This window comes from Marmota flaviventris, chromosome 2, assembly GCF_047511675.1.
Source record: "Marmota flaviventris isolate mMarFla1 chromosome 2, mMarFla1.hap1, whole genome shotgun sequence".
Lineage (NCBI taxonomy): Eukaryota > Metazoa > Chordata > Mammalia > Rodentia > Sciuridae > Marmota > Marmota flaviventris.
In genome coordinates this window covers 64,533,861-64,556,056 of record NC_092499.1, presented here as the reverse complement: position 1 = coordinate 64,556,056, position 22,196 = coordinate 64,533,861, and the positions used below count along the sequence as shown (strand labels likewise).

The window sequence follows — 22,196 nt, the reverse complement described above, 5'->3', positions numbered from 1 at the left end:
CCACTGAGCCACACAGGGTCTTGCTAAGTTACTCAAGGCCTCTCTAAGTTGTTGAGGCTGTCTTTGACCTTGTGATCGTCCTACCTCAGCCTCCTGAGCCACTGGGATTATAGACTTGCACCACCGTGCCCAGTTTGTCATCTTTCTTTCTTTCTGTCTGTCTTTTTTTAGTACCAGGGTTGAACCCAGGGTTGAACCACTGAGCCACATCCTCAGCCCTTTGAAATGTTTTATTTAGAGACAGGGTCTCGCTGAGTTGCATAAAACCTTGCTAAATTGCTGAGGCTGGCTTTGAACTCATGGTCCTTCTAGTTCAGCCTCCAGAGCCACTGGGATTACAGGCATGCACCACCGTGCCCAGCTTATCATTGTCATTTCTAATGATTGTAAAATATGTCAGCACTATGGTTTGGTTGTGGTTTGTCCCCCAGGTTCATGTATTGGAAGCTCAGTGTGGCAGTGTCAAGCTGGTAGGAGCTTTAAGAGGGAAGGCCTAGCAGGAGGCCCATAATGCCCTCAGAAGGGCCTGTGCGACCCTGGTCTCTTACTGACTCCTGTCTGGTGGTATGATCTCTTCCTACCCCATGAGTTCCTGACATCGTATTGCCATCCACCATGTGGTCCTCACCAGAGCCAAGCTAATGCCAGCACCATGTTCTCAAACCTCCAGAACTGTGGCTAAAGAAACCTTTTTCTTTATAAAAGTAACCAGCCTCAGATTCTTTGTTATGTAATAAAAACCAGACTGATACATTTGCATACAGATTTACTACTTTTTGTTCAACTGGTCCTCTAATATTGATATTTCCTCTGTGTTCAGTTCCCAATTTTGAGTAGCAGTGAGCATTTTCAAGCATGCAGTTTTTTGCTTCTTTGGAATCATTTCCTTCAAATTCATTTCCCAGGGATGGAATTCATGGTGTGGTAGGCAACGACACTTGTTCCCTACAGTGAGAACATAGTCAAATAAAGACCAAAGGCCATTTCTAGGATGACATGGAACATGATCCTTGTTATCCTCCATGAAGGCAGTTTTATAAGTCAGTGCTCCGGGATAAGGGTCACAGTAGGTTTTACAGTTCAATTTAAGGGCAGGTTATTAAAGAAGTTGGATAAGTGGGGGTTATGAGTGTATAGACTTACGATTTTATTGTAGCATGCCTGGGGAAGGCCTGAGATACTGTAGGTACTTAATGTATTTCAATATTTGATCATAATAAAGATACAACACTTAGCTCATTATCAGTCCTAACTGAATTTCATCATCAGCACTCCTGGCCATGCCCCCAACCCATCTGGGTGCTATCCAGAGGCAGTCCACTGAGACTCAAGACCTTGAATGATAAGTGGAGTCAACTCCTCCAATTCCCATCCTGCTGTATCCCCAGCTGCTACACCAGGTGGAGGTCCAAATGTAATGAAGACCATTAACTGAGTCTCACTTCTACCATAGAGCCCATGTTGTGACTGTGTCCTGATAGACCAGGGAAAACTGGGAAGAACAGGATCAGGTTGTGACAGTGTCCCGATAGACCAGGGAAAAACAGATGTGCATTGTGAGGAGGTTATTCTGAGATTGCTTCCATGAAGACAGGATCTATAGTACGTGCTCAAAAAACAGTTGTCAATTGACAAAATGAATGGATGGCTTTGCCTAGGCACACAGAAGAGGTGTCCCTCAGGCTGCCTCTTTGTGATGTGCTATGTGAGGAGTTCTTCCACCATGGCCATAACTCCAGCCACCACCTGGGATTCAGCCACCTGTGTCTCCAGCCTCTCCTCACTTAGTGCTGACTTTGATTTTATTTATCTCCTGGATCTGGCCTCTTGGACACTCAGCAATGCTCACCCTTAATAGGTTTCCTGAACTTGATGAAAGGGAGTCATATGTCAGCACATCAGAGTAAAAACTAAGGGCTAGTAGATCTCCTGCCTAGCATGTGCAAGGCCCTGGGCTCTACACCCGGCATCATAAAAATAAAAAATAAATGCACAAACCACGAGCTTCGAGCAGTTATTACCTGGTTGACATTCCAGTAGCTACAGAGTCCCACTTTTTATTTGGGGGGTGGGGGGAGGTACTAGGGATTGAACCCAGGGGTGCTTAACCACTGAGCCACATCCTCAGCCCTTTTTAATATTTTATTTGGAGACAATTCTTGCTGAGTTGCTCAGGCCCTCACTAAATGGTTGAGGCTGGCTTTGAACTCATGATCCTCCTACCTCAGCCTCTGGAGCCACTGAGATTACAGTGCACCACCTGCCCGGCCTGGAGTCCCACTTTAGTGGGGCACTATGGGAGACACCTCTGCCTGAAGATTCAAGCCCTATTCTTCTTCCCTGACTGTTTTCTCCATCTTGTTCCAGCCCATCTGAGTTTCCTCCCTGGTAATCGGTCTCTCTTCACATCCTCTCCTCTTCTGACAGCCAGCTACCCTTTGTAACCCCAGAGCCAAAGATGTTTTTCTCTTCCCTGGATCCTGACTCCTCCCAGGCATAAGCTCTCCTTGAGCCTCACTCAGGACTGTCCAGAACTCATCTACTGTAGCACCTGAAGCCCAGCTCTCATTTTATAAGTCAGGAATCATTTCCATATACATTAAGAGTAGAGCTTTGGTCCCACCAACAGCAGAGTATGTATCTAGGTGGGGTCAGTGGAGGGGGAACCGCTGGCCTTCCCCCTTCCAATTTCCCTGCCTGGGATATGAAGTTCAGGTAAAAAGTGGAGAAGACAACTTCCTGTCCCACTCAGCTGTCAGGAGAGCAGCCTCAATGGTGTTGGCCCAGGTGGAGGCCGAGACAGTCACCTCCTAGTTCCCACGCTCAGGCAGCAGGCCTGAAGCAGAACTGGTTTCATAATCCATAATCTCACCTCTGCTGCTGCTCTTTGCATAATGACCTGCCATTTGGTTCCCACATCACAATCATACTATTTATCTATGCAAAACAGCACCTCATTAAAAAAAAAAAAAAAAAAAAAGAACACATCACTATTGGCCCAACCCCTCATTAGAGTATAATGCACAGACCCGGGCACACCTAGGGTGGAACCAGAACCCTAGTAGGGGTTTAGGCCTATCTCATTAGCTCTGTCCCCACCTCATCTCATTCCTCCTGAGTGAGCTATGCTGTCCCCACATTTGTATGGTGAGAGATACCCAGAGGAGCCTTTGGGTTCACCGGGGAACCTCTCCTCCAAAGGTCCTTCTCCCCCCAACAGTTCTATTTAAACCCCTTCTTCATGCCTTCAGCCCAGTATTCACAGACAACTGACCTATCTTGACCTGTTTCTCACAAGAATGAGAGGGCCATGATATGGGTGTGGTGGCACATGCCTTTAATCCCTGCAGTTTGGGAGGCTGAGGCAGGAGGATCCCAAATTTGAGGTCAGGTTCAGCAACTTAACAAGACTCCAACAATTTAGGGAGACCCTGTCTCAAAATTAAAAGGGTTGGGGATGTAGCTCAATTGCAGAGTGCCCCTGGGTTCCATCCCCAGTACCCAAGGGGGCAAAAAAGAATGCGGAAAGAGAGTGCTATGGTAACATGAACCATATTGTGTTTCCCAGAGTCTAAACTAATACTTAGCATGTAGTAGACCTTCCTTAAATAATTGCACAATGGTCAATTAAATTTTTTTTTTCTTCATAATAAGAAATTCCGCAACTATTCTCTGCCAAATTGGCCACCCTCCGTTCCCACCACCCTTTCTGTTGCTCTATGCAATCCTTTTTATCCTAGATAGTCAGGGTCTCAGAAATAAAAGTTAACCTGCCTTCATTTTGAACAATAATCTTATGCTTTTTTTATTACCAGAATTACTTTAACTTAGTGAGTGATATTTAAGATATACAGAAAAGAAATAAAGGTTGTATATTTCAGCCATGTACTCACACACGACCCAACTGGAAAAAGAACCCAAGCATCACCATCACGACGTAAAGCCCAGGCTATCCCAACACCACATATCCACCTCCTTCCCTCCCGTGCAAGGAAAATTATTTTCCCAATTTGGTGACCATCTGAATTTCTTGCAGTCAAGCTACATGAAGTTTGTCATTAGTATGTCCTACAAGCCGGGGTCAGACCTGTGTTCTCAGTCTCAGCTCCACCCATCCACCGCACCTGCTCTGCGCCCCAGTTTCTCTATCTGCTAAACGGTGATAATAATACCTGTCTCTTCCGCACTTCTCAGAGTGTGCAGATGGGGGAGATAAACATGAGTGCTTAAAGCCTCAGGGAGGAGAGGTGCTAGATCACCCCACAGGGGAGGCAGTGCCCAGAACAGCAGCAGGGATCCACCTTGGGTTTCTTCCCACTGGGAAGGGCACGCGGGACACACTTGCTTTCCTGTTCCCAGACCCCCACGCCAGCCTGTGCACACCACTGGCCAGCTCTGCCTGTCTCCACGGGACAGGAGGACCTCCAAGGGTGATTACAGGATCCCAGAGCCATGGCAGGAGACAGCTAGCATCACTCTCTGGCCACCAGGAACTTCTCTCAAGCATAGAATCAGCAGTTTCTTATGGGGTCCTTCCTGTCTCCCTTCCTGCCCGCACAGCAGCCTCCTGAACACAGTGAGGATCAGGTCAGCTGGACTCTCAAAGAAATGGAAAGAAATGGGGTCTATTTGCAGACATCTTCATGGCACCCCACCTCAGCAACAGTAGTATCAACGGCAGGGAGATCTACCAAGGTTCAGGAACCCTGCTCCCAGGACCCAGGGAAAGAAACAACATTGAAAAATACAAACTTGACATAAAATAAAAACTAAATAATTCTCATCTAAGACATCTACTCATGTTCACAAGCATGGGAATCATGTAAGGAGAAGCAGAGCAGGGTCTGTCTCCCTGGTCCCTGTGGCTAGAGAGGGAGAGAAATGGAAATAAGGCTACATGGTGGACAGAGGCCATAGGCTGTGGTTTGCCTAAGACACCATCGTTGATGGAACCCATAGAGGCCTCCGAAGCAGTGTGACAATGTGGTTAAAGTAAGTGGCAACTTGATAGGTAAAAGAGTTTACTAACACAGATGTTATCTACAATGGAGAAGTCACTGTCATCAGAAACTATCCTCCACGTGCTGAGTGCCAGAGAGGCAGTTCAGAATGCTGAGGTTGCAGACAAGCAAAGAGGGAGCTGCTATTGGCTCCCATCCATCCCTCCATCCCTCCATCTCTCCATTCATCCCTCCATCCCTTTCTCCATCCCTCCCTCCAACACTTCATCCATCTATCCATCTCTTCATCTATCCCTCCATCCATCCCTCCACCCATCCCTTCATCCATCCCTCCATCTCTTCAACCCTCCCTCTATTCCTCCCTCCATCCCTCCATCTCTCCCTCCATCCCTTCATCCATCCCTCCATCCATCCCTCCATTCATCCCTCCATCCCTCCCTCCATCCCTCCCTCCATTCATCCATCCATCCCTCCACCCATCCCTCCATCCATCCTCCACCTCCAGGATCCACTGCCTACTCCAGGCCCCCATCCTGTGCTTAGTACTCAAGACAGCCCTGGAGGTGGACAGTGTTCTAAGAAATATCCCAAAGATATTCCAAGGAATGTTGAATGGGAAGCTTGGCTGTCCCGAATCCTATCAGGAATTGAAGCAGATAAGAACTGAGAGCCTTGGAAAGCAGAGCTGAGGAAGCAGAGCCATTACCAGGAAGCTTCCTGGTGGAGGAGAAAAGGGCCGGGGCTGGCGGCTGAGAGCACTGAGTAATAGACCCAGCCACTTACTATCTGTGTGACCTTGAGTGAGTTGTTTCATCTCTCTGAGCCTCTGTTTCCTCATTGGTAACATGAAGGGGTTGGGCTGAGTTACAGTAGTCCCCGTTTCCATGGGAGACACATTCCAAGATCCCCAGTGGATGCTCAAAACCACACAGAGGAGAGAACCCTATATATACTATTTCCCCCCAAACATACATTCCTATGGTGAAGTTTAATTTGTAAATTAGGCACAGTACAAGGTTGACGACAATAACTAATGATAAAATGGAAAGATGATAACAAAGTACTGTAGTCAAAGTTATGTGAATGTGGTCTCTCTCTCTCTCCAAGATCTTCTACAGTTGTAGCCTTTTCTCTCATAACGATGTGAGATGACGCATGGCCTATGCATGAGATGAAGGGAGGTGAGTGACCTTGTCCTTGTGATGTAGTGCTAGGCTGCTGTTGACCTTCGGATGATATAGCAGGATGATCACCTTCTTCACTTAGGGTCAGGACAGTGAGAGCTTTCATCATGTCACTCATTGCGGTACACAATTATTATTATTATTATTATTATTATTATTATTTACTGGGAATTGAACTCAGGGGCACTCAACAGTCCTATTTTGTATTTTTATTTAGAGACAGGGTCTCAGTGAGTTACTTAGCACCTCACCATTGCTGAGGCTGGCTTTGCACTCTCGATCCTCTTGTCTCAGCCACCCAAGCCGTTTGGGATTACAGGCATATGCCACTGTGCCCAGCTTCCTTTTATATTTTGAGACAGGATATTGCTAAGTTGCTTAGGGCCTCCGTAAGTTGCTGAGGCTCACCTCAAACTCGTGATCCTCCTGTCAGCCTCCAGAGCTACTGGGATTACAGGCGTACATCACCCCACCCGGCTCACAATTTTAAAGTCAGGGTTATTTCTGGAATTTTTTATTTAATAGTTCCAGAATACAGGTAACTGCAAAAGCCAAGTAACAGATGAAAGGAGATCAGTGGAACCGTAAGGTCCTATCCCACTAACATCCTAAGGACATCATCAAAGGACACGGAAGAGACCAACAATGGACTATCTCTACATGTAGCACTTAGGACAACCTGGGCAAAACAGGTTCAGAATTAGAGCTCGTATTTGGGAAGCATCAGGGCTCTTTGGAAGGCTCTCCCACACTCACACAGCATCCTGACCTCATTGCCCTATGGTCCCAGTGTGAGCCAATGGGTGCCACGTTGGGTAACCCAATTCTGAGTCTAGTGCTTCTGCTGGCTGTGTGACTTCAGACAAGGCACTTATCTCTCTGCCAAGCCTGTTTCCTCATTTCTAATCATCTTGGCCTCCTCCCTGCCCCAGAAGCAAGCTGTGAGAATTCACTGAGTAATGTCCACAAAGTACTTAGCTTGCAAGAGAAGAGTCCCACATAAATAGAAGATGATGATGATTGTTGTGACAGCTGCTTGATTCCCTTAACCCTTCCCCAGCCCTTCATTTGCTGCTGGTGGAGATTAACCCGTTGAGTCACTATGTCTTGTTCTCAAGGTTCAACTAACAACATCCCCTTGAGCACCAGGTTCACATCTAGCCAGCCACATGGCCAGTGGAGGAGACATCAGAGAACAAGGCTAAGAAAACAGGATGTCACAACATCCCTAACACCTGATTCTACTTTGTTTTTTAGCCATAAGACTATAATTTCATGAGGGCAGAGACATCTGAGCCACCATGTTGCACACCTACAGGGGCCACTATTTGCCAATGATAAACATTTGTAGAATGAATGAATGAAAGGCACAAAGGCCCAGATAATATTTGGGTAGAAACTAATATTTTTGGATGCCCATCATCATGCATAGAGCATTTTATATTTCTCATTTCATTTATTCCTCTCAGCAGCCCTATGGAATCAAGATTTTTCTTCTCATTTTATGGTTGGGGAAAGCATTAAGATGCCAAGGTCTTAGGCTTTAAGAATTTGAACCCAGGCCTGTTTGACTGGGCTCCAGCCACAGTGCCTCGAATATGAAAAGCAAGCAAACCCCTTGAATCAAGGTAAGCTGAGATGCCATCTTCAACAGGTATTTCAGAGACACCAGCACTGGAATAGTATCGGAAAAGTATTGCCCATGAGCAACACAGAGGCTTCGTCACAGCAGGCTCTTAGGAAGTAAAGGCTGGTTGAAAGAGTCCAAGTTTCAGTAGGTTCTCAGAACTTCTGGGAAAACCTGAGAAGCTGGGATTGTCCTTCTCCCTTCTGCTCTGCCTATTAAATATATATATATATATATATATATATATATATATATATATATATAGACCTGCCTATTAAATATATATATATATAGACATGATAACTTTACTTATGTACTGAGGGTTGAATCCAGTGCCTTATACATGCTAGGTGAGCACTTTACCCCTGAGCCACAACCCCAGTCCCTGTTCTGCCTATTTTTACCTCCATCACCCAAATCCCATCATATATATACACCTCAAACCCACCCCCACAAGGTCCCCCCATTAACACAAACACACAGGTATACAATGTCAATTCTCCTTTACTATTAAAACTTGGTTTCTAGAATACTGGTGAGAACTGACAAGCAAGATGTTGGGTAACATGAAGAACATGAGACTGTCCTTTACCTCAACACTGCTAAAACTCGAGAGTATAAGAAGCAGGCCTTTTTCTCCATTCCTTGTTGGGGACATTTTCCTAGTGTGAACAGTTTGAACATGACTCCCCGAAACCCGTGGATTGACCCATATTCAGCCCCTCCATTCCTGAGCTTGGTTGACCTTCATTAGTCCTTTGATATAGGAACAATGATCTCTGGTCTGGTATCAGAAGGAACCTGTGCTTTCAAACCCCTACAATGGGCCTTGTTTGAGTAGCAATCATTAGGAAAGCCCACAGGGAGCAGTGCATATTTACTCAGGCCTTTGGCACCGATAAAGGAATTTTTGACAGTTGAGAGGCACTGGTACCTGAATGCTCTCACCTGGGGCCTGATAACTGCAGGGTGCCTGGCAGTCAGCTGACTGCCCACAGCTCCCCTAACCGCTGCCTGGAGTAGGGTGATGGAGTGGAGTGAGCGCATAGAACTCCTCTTCTTCCCAGAGGCCGACCTTACTCAGCATCCCCCAAGAGATGGGGTTGTCTAATAAGAAAATTTCACTGGAATTTTATTCACAAAGATAAGTCCCACAGGACAACTTCTCTGACCAGGGACCCAGGATTAAAGACTTGTGCTTAAATCCTAGTTTGCTAGGGTTGCCATTACCAAATCCCAAAGATGGGTTGCTTCAACAAGAGGAACTTCTTGTCTTACAGTTCTGGAAGCCAGAGGTTCGCCATCAAGATGTTGGCTTGGTTTCTTCCGAGGCTTCTCTCTTTGGCTGGTGGATGGCCACCTTCTTGCTGTGTCCTCATATGGTCTTTTATCTGTGTGCCTGTAGCCCTAGTGTCTCTTGGTGTCCAAGTTTCCTTGGACACTGTTACGGTTTGGATATGAGATGTCACCCAAAACCTCCTGCTAATGCAGGAATATTCAGAGATGAAACGATTAGATTATGAAAGCTGTAAGCTGATCAGTCCATCCTGGTTTGAATGGACTGACTGGGTGATATCTGTAGGCAGGTGAGGATGGCTGGAGAAGGCGGGTCACGGGGGCACAACCTGGAAGGGTCCTTCCCACCTCTCTCACCTTCTGCTTCCTTACTGCCATGAGATGACAGCGTCCCTCTGCCGTACCCTCTGCCATGATGTTCTCCTTCACCGTGGGCCCAGAGGAATGGAGTTGGATGTCTATGAACTGAGACCTCTGATACTCTGAGCCAAAATAAACTTTTCTTCCTCTAAGTTGTTCTGGTTGGGTATTTTGGTCACAGTGATGCAAAACCTGACTAAAACACTCTAAGGACACTAGTAAGATTGGATCCAAGCCCACTCGAAAGCCTCATCTTAACTCAAACAGCACTTTAAAGGTCCTATCTCCAAATACAGCCACATTTTGAGGTACTGGGAGTTAGGATTCAAAATATGAATCTTGGGGGACACACTGTGGCCTGTAGCACCTGCCTTGGCCAAGTCATGTTCCCATTCCTGGTTCCCACCCATTTCCCAAAGAAGACAGCATGTCATAACCTTAAGGAAGGCCCGTGGTCAGTGAATGTCAAGGGCAGAGTAGGAGAGTGAGGAGATGGCCATGAGCTGTCCTTGGAAAGCAAGCTGTGTGGTCAGGCATCACCCAGCCAGACCCAGGTCAGGAATCACCCTCTTTGGAGTTCTCACTCCTTACCTCCAAAGGCTTCAATATAGATTCACACGTAAACACTTTCAGGGGAACTCTGGCTTCTGTCAGTAGAAGAAAGAAAGAAAATATCTGTCTCCCTAAAATATCTGATGCTGCTAATTTTTGATTAATTATTTCTGGGCCTCAGGGCTAAAGAATGGAGGTAATGGTACTCATGGGCTTGTCTCGTCACCATGCTGACCGTGTGCTCCTCTCCCCAAAAGTCACTACACAAACATGTTGTTAGATGTCCTTTAGATGTATACGTGTAGATTCTTGTAAGACAGATGGTATTATAGCATGGGAGGGGGTTGTAGTTTTACTTTATAAACAGTATGCTCTAAGTAGCATTTGGTTTCTTGCCTTTTATTTTTCTAGTTCGAAGACATTGTCCTATTATGGTATGTGCATATAGTTCCCTGCTTCTCAGAGCTGTGAATGTTTGCCCACCACCGTTAACTTATCCAGGCATTGGGTGGTAGAAACCTTGGCTCCCACACAAAAGGTTAAAGCCAGCACCCGTGCAAGGCAGGCTCTGGGTAAGAATACCAGGAGGGATCTCTGTGCTCCAGGTGGACATATCCTCACTGCACCGAGCCCTTCTAGATTGCTCTCTGACCAAGCAGGTTGGTTTCACAGAGCCCTCGATAACCAGATCAGCTATTAGCAAGAGAATTCTATACTGGGGCAGAGGGTTTAATCCAGTTCTGCCACATGCTGACTGTGGGAACTTATATAAGTCACCTCACATGTCTGGGTCTCAGTGTCCTCTTCTACCAAATGAGTATGCCAGTCAAAGTCGGCTCAAAGTCAACTCCACCCCCAGTGGGAGAGCATCTGAGAGGCAGAGAAGATAATGAAAGAGAAACAGCTTTGGACCTCAAGTGCCAGCTTCAAATTAGTGGAGAAACCCATTGCCTTGCCTCCTTTTCTTTAGAAGTATATATGTAATGAGAACTCTTTGGTAAGTAAAGGAAATAATGTACATAAAGTATCCAGCACACTGAGAAGCAGATATCAGTTCTCTTCTTTCTCTTCCCGACCAATACCCCTTCCCTGTTTTGTTTTTTCAGTAGAGAAATTCAACTTTACCATTCATTCTCTTTTTTGTTTTTTTGTGGGTTTTTTTTTTTTTTTTTTTGGGGGGGGGGGGCGGTCTTTTTCTTTTTCTTTACTTTTCTTTCTTTTTTTTTTTTTTTTGGCACTGGGGATTGAACTCAGGGGCACTCAACCACTGAGCCACCTCCCCAACCCTCTTTTGTATTTTATTTAGAGACAGGGTCTCACTGAGTTGCTAAAGGCCTTGCTAAGTTGCTGAGGCAGACTTTGAACTTATGATCCTCCTGCCTCAGCCTTCTGAGCCACTGGGATTACAGGCATGCACCACCACACCCAGCTCATTTTTTTTTTAATGAGGTATAAATGCCTACAGCAGTGTGTACTAATCTTTTATTCATAAACAACTCTATTGAGATAATCACATACCATAAAATTGGTACTTTTAAAATGTATAACTCGTGGTTTTACTATATTCACAGAGTCATGCAGTCATCACCATTGTTAAGGGTATTTTCATCCCCCAGAAAGAAATGCTCTACTCATGAGCAGCCACTTCCCGTGTCCTCCTCCCCCAGCCTTTGGTCCACTGTCCTAGATGTCTCATATAAATGGAGTCATTCACTATGTGGTCTTTTAAAGAGCCTCTTTCCCTTGGCATGTTTTCAAGGCTTATCCTTTTTATTGTTGAATAATATTCCACTCTATGGCCATAATCTGTATTTTGTTTCTCCCTCTATCAGTTGATGGACATTTGAGTTGTTAACCCTTGGGGCCTATGTTGAATAAAATGTCTATGAGCATTCATGAAGATTTCTGTATGGATATGTTACCAATTCTCTTAGGTATACATACCTAGGAATAGAATTACTGGCCATATGGAAACTCTATGTTTACCTTTATAAAGAACTTCCAAATTCTTTAAAAAAAAAAAAAAAAGGAGCTGGGTGCAGTGGCACATGCCTATAATCCCAGCAGCTAGGGATGCTGAGGCAGGAGGATCTCGAGTTCAAAGCCAGCCTCAGCAACAGCAAGGCACTAAGCAACTCAGTGAGACCCTGTCTCTAAATAAAATACAAAATAGGGCTGGGAATGTGGCTCAGTGGTTGAGTGCCCCTGAGTTCAATCCCTGGTACCAAAAATAAATAAATAAGTAAAATAAATTTTTTTTTTTAAAAAAAAAGGGAAAAAAGGCCAGGAATAGTGGTACATGCTTGTAATCCCAGCAGTTCAGGAGGCTGAGGCAGGAGGATTCCAAGATTGAGACCAGCCTCAGCAATTCAGCGAGGCTCTAAGCAATTTAGCAAGATTCTGTCTCAAAAGAAGAAAGAAAAACTAGGGATGTGGCTCAGTGGTAGAATGCCCATGGTTTCAATGCCTGGTACCCAAAAAACAAAACACTTTACAACCCCACCAGCCCTATATGAGGCCTCCAGATTCTCTTCATCCTTGCCAACACTTGTTATAGTCTGTCTTCTATGTGTTAGACGCCCTGGTTAGTATGAAGGTTTTGAAGGGCACAGAGCTTATGTTAACATCTTGATGGAATTTTGCTAATGTATATGCCCATGAAGTCACCCTACTAGTTGAGGCACAGAACATTTCTCTTGCCCCACCTCCCAGTGACTACCTTTCTACTCAAGGTAATGACTAGTCAGTGTCATCATAAATTAATTTTCCTGTTCTTGAACTTTACATAAATGGAATCATAGAGTGTATACTCTTTCACATGTGGCTTCTTTCCTTCAAAAAACATTGTGGTATGGTTGTTTGGTGGTTTGTTCTTCTTCATTCCTGTGTAGCATTCCATTGTATGAGTATACTACTATCTATTTATCCATTCCCTTATAAACATTTGTGTTGACTACAAACGTTCAGTATTATTATGAATAAAGCTGCAAGAAACAGTTTTTATTTCTGGAAGATGTATGAACTCAATTCTCTTAGGTATATACCTACAAGTGTGACTGGTGAGGTAACTGTAACTTTACTAGATGTTGCCAAACAATTTCCCACAGTGATTGTACCAATTTACACACCCACCAGGCCTGTGTAAACATTCCAAGCTACTCTTACACCCTTGGCACTTGACTATGTCAGTCTTTTTAAATTTCAAGTTTTCAGGTTAAGATTTATTGGGGCTTATGAAAGTATCTCAGGGTGGTTTTGTTTTGTTTTTGCAGAGCGAGGGCTTGAGTCCAGGAACTTGTGCCTGCTAGGTAAGTGCTCTATACCAAGCACACCCCCTGCCCTCCTGGTGGCTTCAGTTTTCGGGTGACTAATCATGTCACGCACCTTTGTTCATTGCTTTTAGTCTGAAACTTAGCTGCAGAGGTCCAATAGCCAGTGTTCATCTCCCCTGGAGATCTAAGGATGGGAGCACCCCCAGCCCCTGGCTTTCCATCCCACATCCTTGATCCCACTCTCCTAAAGGGAACACTAACATGACATCATTTGGTCTGAGTTCACTTATTCCTTTTGAAATCGTCAATATTTTACTTCTAACATCTAGAATTCTCCTTACCACACATTCTTAACCCAAGAGAGGGAGAAAGAGTATCCTTCAAGTAACTAAAAAACCAAAACAACCAAAAAGCTATCCACCTTCAAGGCCAAAAGTGGACTATTTTTAAATAAAAGAACTTTCCATTTAAAAGTTAAAGTTGGATGAGGTTATAATCTGGTATTTAATGGATGTTGAAGTTTCTCTCTTTTTTAAAATAGAAATGTTTATTCTTTATAATAGCTTAATGGAAGGAGTAGTTGAGAGTCCGTTATTTTTCAAAGAAAGTTTACTCTGTCCTCAAGTCAGGGAGAGGCAATGTGAGAGGTAACGATTCAGAAGACTCCTTGGGATGATCAGCTGGGGCAGGGCTCTGAGTGGGGGACACGGTGCTGTGGTCATTCATAGAGCGACAGTTGGCTCCAGATGACATACACTGAGTCCACTCCCCAAGACCAGGGTAATTCAAATGCCTAGTCCTTTGGTGGTAGAGGATTTCAGAAACTGGATGTGAGGCTAGATATGGATCCCCAAGCCCCACCAAGCCAGACCCCAGGGAACAGGACCTTCCCGCCCAAGTATAAACTCCAATGTCTCTGCCCAATAAATATCACTGATGTGTTTATGTCATGTTAAGCCACTCAGGCAAAGGAGTAAGCCCCACACTAAAGCAAACTGCACAAACTATCCCACAGACTTAATCAAATGCTAAAACCGTTCACATGGAAAATTTCTTCTTAATAGGGAAATGGAAAATTACCGATATAGAATCTGATAATCTTAGAGCTGGAAGGAACCCTGGAGGTCATCAGCTGGACCTTGTGCCTACTTGTGGAATTCACATTGCAACACTCCTGCCATCCTCCGCTCAGACGGGTCCCTTCTCGGTACCTCCAGGAAAGTTTTCCATCCATTGTTGGATGATATTTAGACAGTTCTTAGGTTGAACCAGATTCTCTTTCTGGAAACTTCCACTCTTCAAGAATAGTTTAAAGAGGTCTATTTCTTTTCCTCCATGACCAGTTCTTTGGGTATTACGTTGATAAGCCTGATTCCCCTTTCCGTTTCTTTCCCCCAAACTAAACATTCACAGTTTCTCCAAATATAAAATAATCCAGTATAAAATTTAGACATGATGACCTCGAATCACTGTTATATAGCTTCCTAATGCTTTCTTCTCATGTCTTGAAAACCATATTGGGGACCAGGGCAGCACACCCAGCTCGGGGGGTGGCCGAAAGGCACAGAAAGTGCTTTGGTAACACCTTTGCAAGTTCTCCCAGTGGAGGAATTTTTGGGAGAGAGGGTTTACCCAAGGATTGAACCCAGGGCTCTATCATCAAGCCACATCCCCAGTCCTTTTTATTTTTATTTTTTTATTTTGAGGCAGGATTATGCTAAATTGCTTAGGCTGGCCTCAAACTTGCCATCCTCCTGCCTTACCTCCCTCAAGTCACTGAGATTATAGGCATGTACCACCATGCCTGGCTTATTAAAAAATTTTTTTAAAAAAGGTTTTAAGAAATTTGAGTACTTTTAGGAAATAGAAGTGGCACCGCTGACTCCAATCTGGGATGAACCCCAGGAGTTTTCCCAGGACAAATATAGTGTTTTGCTAGTTCAGTCACATAGATTAAGTATTTTCTAGCCACCCTTACAGACAGCAGAGTAATCCTTCAGGAAACTACTGGAGCATCCTCAGTCCCAGTTTTACACACCTGGGCAAAGTGGCCCAGCCCTGTGCAGGAGGAAAAGAGGCCATGGATACCTTACCTCAGGGCGAGAACTGGGCAGAAACAACCCAATACAGGCTTTCCCTGACATGCTGGTAAGTCAGCTGCTTTACCATCCCATCCTCTACAGCTCAGAGCCCAATGGGAAGTGGTATACTTGTGAGCATGTGCACAGGAACACACACACACACACACACACACACACGAACACACACACCCTCAAGGTCTTGCTCATCAGTGCCCCCACTTGTATTCAGCCATCCATCAGGAGCAGAAAACAAAACCCAGGTCTCTACAAGTGGGGAATCCTGGCCTCTCCTTGGAGGTTGAATGATTTTATGGTGGTGGCAATTTTGAGCAGCCAGCAAAACAAGACAAAGGTCTTGTTTGGTTTATCAAGCCCGGTTCCACCCATTGTTCAGTCAGCCAAGCGGTGTTAATCAGTACCCGGATCTTTGAATAGAATTTTTACTAAATAAATCTGTGAAGATATTCTTATTGCATAATGACACAAGTATTATATCTGGTGGGAAAGCAGAATCACTACGATGTCAGGCAAAAAAATCTCTCCTTGCCTATGAAATAGATAGCAATGTCTGCCCCAGAGATATAAGCACTTTTTAATTCTTTGAGGGGAAAATCTGTAACAGCTGCTAAAATGATGCTAAACGGGTCTTTCTGGAAAAGAAGGCATTGTGAGTAAAAGCACCAAGAGAAACCCCTCTCCCCAGTCCTTTTTATAGCTCCATGCAAACACACAAGGGGAAAAATTGCACAATTTCAATGTTTTAATTTTTAAAAATCATGTATCAAAATTCAAGAAGGCAAGAGTGTTCTAATTACAACATTCAGGGGGAAGGTTATGAAATCCTAATAGTAGTTGATAAGTGCACAACCTACTCAGTGAAACACACAAATCTTTGACCCGGCTATGTTAGAAGATCACGGGCAGTGTGACAAAAAAACCTCGGGACACACCTCCGAAAAGGCAGAAGGTCATTAGAGCCAGGTGTCTCCCCACTGACACTCTCTGAGAAGCCCGGCTCCAGCAGGGACTACAGATGACCAGTGTTGTTCAGAGAGGGGTTTGCCTTGATAGTCCAAGATTATGGTGCAGCCCACTCTGCAGGGCTCTCATCCTCCCGCCTGTTGTCAAAACAAGGCTGTGCGTTCTCAGGAATGTAAGATGTTCTGTTTTATATGGAAGATGATCCTCCCAAGACCTGGGCAGAAATGAAAAAGCAGATTTCCTCTGCAGTATTTATGATAAAAATGGCAATACAAAGTCCCAAAGGACTCCAAGAGAAGGGAGAGTCGGATAGGAACAGGTTCATAGGAAAGACTGGGAATTTGTGACTTCAGATGGTTGCATTGCTGTTTAGTTGCAGGTGCCTACAGGATTAAATAGACTCCGAGGATGATTCAATTGAAGCTTCCCTCACATTCTCATCTTTTAAGGGTCTTATAAAGATGGGTGGGAACTGCTTAGAAGGAAGGTGGGAAGAGAAAGCACTGGGATTTTTCTGATGCGTAGAATTACTACCCTTAGTGGGTGGTGCACACCTCTAATCCCAGAGGCTTGGGAGGCTGAGACAGGAGGATCGTGAGGCACTAAGCAACATAGCAAGACTCTATCTCTAAATAAAATACAAAATAGGGCTGGGGATGTGGCTCAGTGGTTGAGTGCCTCTGAGGTCAATCTCCAGTAACCCCCCCTACACCAAAAAAAAAAAAAAAGAAAAAAAAAGAATTACTACTCTCAACAGCAGGAATGAACTTTATGGAGGATTGGCATACAATGAAACCTGCTGCACCTAATTGGGCTTTTCTAAATCTCAGCCCCTAGACTCAGAAGTTGTGAGATCTTAATATCTCCAAATCTCCATTTCCTCATCTATAAAAGGTGGCTAAGAACCTACCTCAGAATTGTTACAAGAATTAGTTAAAGGAAGTTCAGATTTCATCCCAGCATATGGTACAAGGCATCCAGGAAACAGTAGTTATTATTATGTAGTTGTCTTTTCATTGCTGATTCTAAAAATTTTGTGCAGATGAATCAATATTATGGGGGCTGGGGTTGTGGCTCAGTGGTAGAGCACTTGCCTGGCACATGTGAGGCCCTGGGTTCAATTCTCAGCACCACATACAAATAAATAAATTAAATAAAGGTCCACTTATGACTAAAAAATATTTTAAAGAATCAATATTATGAAAATGAATATATAAGTAGGCAATGCCCAGTTTCCCAGTTTTGTGATAAAGTGCTGAACCCCATGTGACCCTTGCTCGTGCAGTTCTAAACAGGTTGGAATCCCATAAGATCCAACTGGTAAATGTCCACCGTGATATAATGGGAAGGGCCAGGAGGTCAAGTCGGGCACACCCACGTTCCAGTTCCACAATGACAACCACCTTGCTCCGTAACCACGGAAACCTCACTCAGAAAATAGCATAGGAAGTTTGTAAAGCATTTCCATGTTTTGATAATTTTGTGACGTCATGTTTTCTTTCTATAGTCAGTTATTTTTTAATAGCAAGACCTGCCATTTAAAAAATAAAAATAAGAGCCTGTCCCCAGCAGCCAGTCCTGTTGGATGCCATCCATCCAGAAGTCTCTATCAAGAGACCTGATGAAGTCAGGATGTGGCATGCCTGTTATCCCAGCGGCTGGGGAGGCTGAGGCGGGAGGATTATGGGTTTGAAGCCAGCCTCAGCAACTTAGTGAGGCTGTAAGCAACCCAGTGAGATTCTGTCTCAAAAATAAAAAGGGCTGGGGATATGGCTCAGTGGTAGAGCACCCCCAGGTTCAATTCCTGGTACAAAACACAAAAAGAAAAAACTTGATGAAAGGCAACCAAAAAGATGGGAGGGGATATATAAGTCAGCCGCGGGGAGAAATTGTGCGATATGCTTAGCTTATTCCTGTACAGGAAGCCAAATGCTGAACAGGGACCTCCATGTAATTAAAGAGACAATAAACCAGCAGACACTCACCATTTCCTGAAATAGATGGGAAGGGGACACTTAGTGAGAAGAGTTACATAAAGACAAATCATGACACTGCTTCACACAAAATATAATAAACCTTAAAGCTCTTTGCCCTAAGAGGAACTTCAACTGGAAGTTGAGGTAAAATACAGGAGAGCACCCAGTTACATTTTCATTTCAAATAAATAAAATTTTAGTGTAAAAATCATATTGCCATGTTATACTACTATATTTGTATTTACTGTTAACGAAGATTACTTTTTTATTTATCTGACATTAAAATTTACGTGGGTGTCCCGTATTTCATCTAACTCCAGCAATCCTATTGGAGGGGGAAGCCAGACCGAAGGAAAAAGTTCCCAAGACTGAACAATAAAATGCACAGAAGTAATAGTAAAGTATGAAACATAACAAAAAGGTTTGTGTTTTGTGTATACATGTGGCTGTGCGTGAAACCCAGGGCCTCGCCATGTTTGGCAAGTGCTCTACCACTGAGCTACACCCCCAGCCCACGTTTGGGTCTTAAATCATAAACAATGAACTTACCAGTGTTTAAAAAGAGAATGTAAAAGGGTTCATCCTGAGCCTTTCTAAACTGTAGGATAATGCCTTTCACAGGGAGCAATTCCCTTTCTTTAACTCTCTGTCTCTGGGGTGTTTTTTGGTAACAAACCTCAGGCCATGTGGGCCAAGGTCAAGGCTATCATGAGACTTTCCATGCTCTGAATCATCTGCCTGTCCACCTTCTACTCTCCCAGAGGCCATCCCCAACCAGGAAGAGCCTGTGTAGCCACTACTGAGCCCCAGGATCCACATAGACAAGAACAGTAGCAGGAGGCAGGGAAAGCTGAATGAACACCTCAATCAACCCCTTCCCTCAATAGCCTGCCCCCAGCATTCCTTACCTTCTCCATTTGCCTTATGAATCTCCTTAGTTTCTCTCCACCTGACACCTGGACCCAGAGACTTAATGCATGTCAGGTCGTCAGGACAGAGATGGAAACTTTTCCAGGGAAAACAACCATGTCCCCTTGTCTCTAAATGCTTCTTACCTCCCTGTACATATTCCGGTGACTTTTGTCACTTTGGGAGCAAGGTTTTCCCCATGGGGGTTCCATGTCAGAAATCTTTTTTTTTTTAACGTGTGATCCTCTACAGATGGGTGAGGAGGGACATGTCCAGCACACACACTGACTTTGGCCTGTATAAGTTTAGGCATCTGATAGTGTTTGGTCCTGTCCAGGAAGTAGCTAGACCGTGAAATCAGTTATGGGGAGGAAGTCAGTTTACAGAGGGCCCCTCACAATAGAGTCTTCAGGGAGTCGGGGAGACGGGAATGCCACTAAGCTGAGGGGCTGTGCATATAGGGACAGCCAGAGGGATCCTGGGCCGACACGCATCCCTCTGCCTTCAGGAATTGAAAGTACCCCACTCAGGTATTACCACAAGTCCAACCAGAACTACAGAATTACTCCATCCGCTTTAAGGAGAAAGATGCCCAGGGAATGTGTGTGATTCTCTAGTTCTTAAGGTTTAGCCTTCCAGTAGTACGTGCATCTATTTAATGGACTAAAACACATCAGTTAGCACACTGATGTCAGAAAACTTCCATGACCATTGTGACAGTGGACACGAGATGGGGAGATTATAATACCACCACCACCACCCCCACCACCCCACCCTTACTCACAACTAACAAGGGCTTCTTAAGTCTTTTTTTTTTCCTCTCCCCTTGATGCTTTGTTCGTGGTAGGTACTTAGCAAATATTAGTTGAATGTCTGAATGAAGAGACGAATGAGTAAACTGGAGACTCGAAAATCTTGACTCTATGAGAATTGTACCTGAAACCAGGAAACGAGGCAGTGTGGGAAAAGTCCCAAAGCGGACTTAGTTTCATTCACCACACTCTCGTCTTGTGATCGGGACAAGTCATTTAAACTCCATGACCTTCAGCTTCTGTGGCTGTCAATGGGAATAATCTCTGCCTTAATAAGTGGTTTGGAGAAGCAAGGGAGATTTCATATCTGAAAGTGCCTTTGTGACTGACAATAGACCATTGTATAGATGTAAGATAATCAGATGGGATTCCAAACCCAGGGCTCTCCATCTTGGGCTCTGTGATCTCACTCAAGTTAACCTACCCAAGCCTCAGTTTTCTCATCTACAAAATGGTAGAAATCATCCCACCAACTTCACTGAATTGCCATAGAAGTTAAATGAGGCCATATGCACACCAGAGAGAGTGCAGGTAAGTCTGCTTCTCTGGTGAGTTTCTTTTCTCTGGGACGCCATTCTCTGTATTTTCTAAATGGGTTGCTCTTCTTTGTTGCCTGGACTTGTTTCTCTGCCAACTCACCAGTGGGTAAGTAAATTAATTAGGTGATAAGTGATTCTTTGATCTTCCTAATATTATTATTATTTGATGATGACTGTTAAAGCAGGTGGCCCTCAGATTGGCCATAGGTCACGCAGGCAGCAGCTGCAGTGGTAACTCGGGATTGTTTCCTTATCAGGGACCTGCCACCCAGGTGTTTCCTCATCTTCGGATCCGCCCTCTAGGTTTCCTCAAATTGTGTCTTTCAGATAGTACGTACCCTTCAGAGCCAAGCTTTGAAGGGACTGACCCTGGAGAGCGTGAGGAAGTCCTTCACAGTGATGGCCTAGCCACCCTCTCAGGAAAATGCAGTGACCTCTCCCCTCCTCCCTCTCCACGCCCAGATCCTCAAGCAACAGCAAAACCAAGGGAGCCAGCCCTGCCACTAGAACCCAGTTCCTGTCACCTCCAAAAACAGCCCGGTTGTACCAGGCAGTTTGGTTTTTGTTTTGTTTGGGGGGTTTTGTTGTTGTTGTTTTTAAATCATTTTAAGATTCTTGAACAGTATGGACTATTTATTTCTCTTCCTAAGCTGCCATATCAATTTATAGGCTGCTTCTTTTGTCCCGTTTTGCACAGGACACACTCTTATGGGCATCATAGAAGATGCTCCTGCCAGTGCTCGGTTAGAAGCCCTCACAAGACAAAGTCTCAGAGAGGGTCACACCAAGGGTGCCATGACCTCTGTGCTCGTGACGATATGCTGGGACCTCTCATCCCCAAGTCCTGGGACAAAGTCTCCTGTCCTTATCGCTTGTTTTCACTGAAGCTAAACCCATCTGCTTGCTCTGTGGACAGATTTTAAACTCCTCTCACAAATCAGTGCTTGGGATGAAGCCAGCCCAGGTTCTGCACTTTGTCCGGGTCTCAGCGCCTCTCCCGCTCCATATTAAAAATAGCTGTGTCTAGTCCAGCAAGATCCAGGAGGCAGGCGCCTGCTCTCCTAATCTCCAGTTCACAAATAGCTCTCGATGGGCTCGAGCCTCCATCAACACCTCCAGGGGCTCCAGTTATAACCCAGGGCCCTGCCTAGTTACCTCTAAAGGTAGGCTCTGCTCAGCTCTCCTGGGCCTGCCCCTGAGGTCAGCGTGAGGCCCGCACGCGCCCATTCCTACCAGGGGCCACTGATGTCCTACAGAACAGAGAAGCCGTTTAGAGCACCCCCAACGCTTAGGGCATCCTGTATTTCCCAGGCCAGAACCTACAGAAACTCCCCTTGACACTCAAACTCAACCAGCCATGGTAACAGGCTGCTCCTCCCCCTTCCCCTCCCTCCTCCAGCTCCCCTACCCCGCCCCCATTTCCACCTCCCTTCCTCCCCAGGCCCATCTTGTACTCCTTGAAAAAACCATAGGACTTTGGTTGCTACGGGAACCAAGCCTTTTATTCCATTCCAGTGACTGGCTGGTTGGGGCTGAGGAGTGGGGCAACAACTGGTGCCCAGGCCTTTGGAAGTCCCCACCACCCCACCTTTTTTCCAAAGGAGGAGGGGTAGGCTGCACCCCATTGCCTTTTCACCCAAGCCCAG

At 45.0% G+C, this 22,196-nt stretch overlaps 1 long non-coding RNA gene across 1 annotated transcript in view; it reads left to right on the top strand.

The window, feature by feature from the left end:
• The window catches only part of LOC114087881 (uncharacterized), a 41,598-nt gene extending 20,483 nt beyond the window's left edge, over positions 1-21,115 (top strand). The window contains exons 3-4 of the long non-coding RNA XR_003581918.2: positions 13,253-13,288; positions 20,878-21,115. This is a non-coding gene — a long non-coding RNA (uncharacterized lncRNA). The remainder of the gene's footprint in view (positions 1-13,252; positions 13,289-20,877) is intronic.
• The last annotated feature ends 1,081 nt before the right edge of the window (positions 21,116-22,196 follow it).